The 2,500-nt window shown below is 53.0% G+C and overlaps 1 non-coding gene across 1 annotated transcript in view; it reads left to right on the top strand.

Moving 5' to 3' along the window:
• Positions 1-2,231: 2,231 nt before the first annotated feature.
• The window catches only part of LOC143279157 (small subunit ribosomal RNA), a 1,829-nt gene continuing 1,560 nt past the window's right edge, over positions 2,232-2,500 (top strand). Inside the window, exon 1 of the ribosomal RNA XR_013054717.1 lies at positions 2,232-2,500. This exon is cut by the window's right edge and continues 1,560 nt beyond it. This is a non-coding gene — a ribosomal RNA (small subunit ribosomal RNA).

Below are 2,500 nucleotides of genomic sequence, written 5' to 3' on the forward strand. Positions count from 1 at the left end.
GCATGCTCGCTGAGGAAAAGGCAGGTAAAGGTTGTGGATAAAAAGTAAACGCGCTGTGGAGAATTGCCCAAATCGTTCAGGCGCCGTGAAAAAAAGAAAGACGTAGTCGTCAACGTCTGGTCCCGTCAATGGCGAAGGGCGTTTTCTCTCAACTTTGGCATGCTCGCTGAGGAAAAGGCAGGTAAAGGTTGTGGATAAAAGTCCGAAGAACCTCGCTACAATTGCCAAAATCTTTCCGCTGCCATTCAAAAATGGACTACTCCTCCACACCTCCTCCCGTCCATGCCAAACGGCGTTTTCTCTCAACTTTGGCATGCTCGGAGAGAAAAAAAGGCAGGTAAAGGTTGTGGATAAAAAAGTAAAAAATTGCCAAAATACTTTCTGGGCCCTCAAAAAAAGGCCTACTCCTCAACGCCTGCTCCCGTCCATGCCGAACCGCGTTTTCTATCAACTTTGGCATGCTCGGAGAGAGAAAAAAGGAAAAAAAGAAAAAAAAGGTCCAGTAAAGGTTGTGGATAAAAGTAACCGGCTTTGGAGAATTGCCTGAATCCTTCCGGCGCTGTGAAAAAAAAAGACCAAAAAAAAGACCTGGTCGTCAACGCCTGCTCCTGTCCATGCCAAACGGCGTTTTCCTCTCAACTTTGGCATGCTCGCTGAGGAAAAGGCAGGTAAAGGTTGTGGATAAAAAGTAAACGCGCTGTGGAGAATTGCCCAAATCGTTCAGGCGCCGTGAAAAAAAGAAAGACGTAGTCGTCAACGTCTGGTCCCGTCAATGGCGAAGGGCGTTTTCTCTCAACTTTGGCATGCTCGCTGAGGAAAAGGCAGGTAAAGGTTGTGGATAAAAGTCCGAAGAACCTCGCTACAATTGCCAAAATCTTTCCGCTGCCATTCAAAAATGGACTACTCCTCCACACCTCCTCCCGTCCATGCCAAACGGCGTTTTCTCTCAACTTTGGCATGCTCGGAGAGAAAAAAAGGCAGGTAAAGGTTGTGGATAAAAAAGTCAAAAAATTGCCAAAATACTTTCTGGGCCCTCAAAAAAAGGCCTACTCCTCAACGCCTGCTCCCGTCCATGCCGAACCGCGTTTTCTATCAACTTTGGCATGCTCGGAGAGAGAAAAAAGGAAAAAAAAAAAAAAAGGCAGGTAAAGGTTGTGGATAAAAAAGTAAAAAATTGCCAAAATACTTTCTGGGCCCTCAAAAAAAGGCCTACTCCTCAACGCCTGCTCCCGTCCATGCCGAACCGCGTTTTCTATCAACTTTGGCATGCTCGGAGAGAGAAAAAAGGAAAAAAAGAAAAAAAAGGCAGGTAAAGGTTGTGGATAAAACTCCAAAACCTCGCTACAATTGCCAAAATACTTTCTGGGCCCTCAAAAAAAGGCCTACTCCTCAACGCCTGGTCCCCAGGCACGTGCTGGGGGGCCTCAACTCAGGCTCTGCCCAATGTGGATCAAGGTCCACCTTCGCAGCGCCTTATGCGACACCCTGGTTGTGGGGGACGCGGCGTGGCGTGGCGGATCGCTCCGGTCGGCGCACAGCCGGCAACGGTCGACCCGTCCGCCTGGCTTTACTGCCCCCGCGCTTCTGTCTTTTGCACTGGCAAGCTAGCGACCGCTCGGCGTGCGAGGCCCGAGTCGGGGGACGGGAGTCTCGGGAGCCCACCAGCTCCCCGCAGGCTACCCGCCCGGCTGCCGAGCTTCCCGCCTGCGCGTCCAAGTGTGAACGCGCACGGCCGCCTCGCCGGGCTTCCTTTGCCGGGGCTCGGCTTGTCGGCCGGCGTCTCACGGTCCGTAGAAGGTTCGGTGCGTTCGCTGACGACGGGTCGAGAGAAGCGTTTTCTCTCCTCCCTCACTGACGGTCGTTGGTGCTCCCCAGCCCCTTCGGCGTCCCAAAGCGTAACGCCTGCTTCATCTCGTCAAGGGCGCGCCCGTCTCTAACCGGGCGTCGTCCGGCACGTGGAAACGGGCGGGAGACGGTGTCGAGGAGGAAGAAAGGGTGGGGTCCGGTCCGGTCCGGTCTGGTCTCCTCCTCCTCCTTCTTCTTCTTGGCGCGCCTCCCGCCGAGACCGATGGATTCGTTGCACTCTCAGGCCCTGAATCTGTTGTCCGGTGGTTTCAGTTGATAGTGCTGCCGCGGACCGCCCACGGAAAGAGCTCAGCCCTCGTTTCTGTGAGCAGCGGTCCCAACTGGCGCTGCAACCGTCTCCCGGGGGCACGCAGAATACGGGTTGCATTCTGGTTGATCCTGCCAGTAGTCATATGCTTGTCTCAAAGATTAAGCCATGCATGTCTAAGTTCACACCCTCGTACGGTGAAACCGCGAATGGCTCATTAAATCAGTCGAGGTTCCTTAGATGATCCAAATTTACTTGGATAACTGTGGTAATTCTAGAGCTAATACATGCCGACCAGCTCCGACCCCTCGGGGAAAGAGCGCTTTTATTAGTTCAAAGCCAGTCGGGTTCTGCCCGTCCTTTGGTGACTCTGGATAACTTTGTGCC

Source organism: Babylonia areolata, unplaced genomic scaffold (assembly GCF_041734735.1).
Source record: "Babylonia areolata isolate BAREFJ2019XMU unplaced genomic scaffold, ASM4173473v1 tig00020489, whole genome shotgun sequence".
Taxonomy (NCBI): Eukaryota; Metazoa; Mollusca; class Gastropoda; order Neogastropoda; family Buccinidae; genus Babylonia; species Babylonia areolata.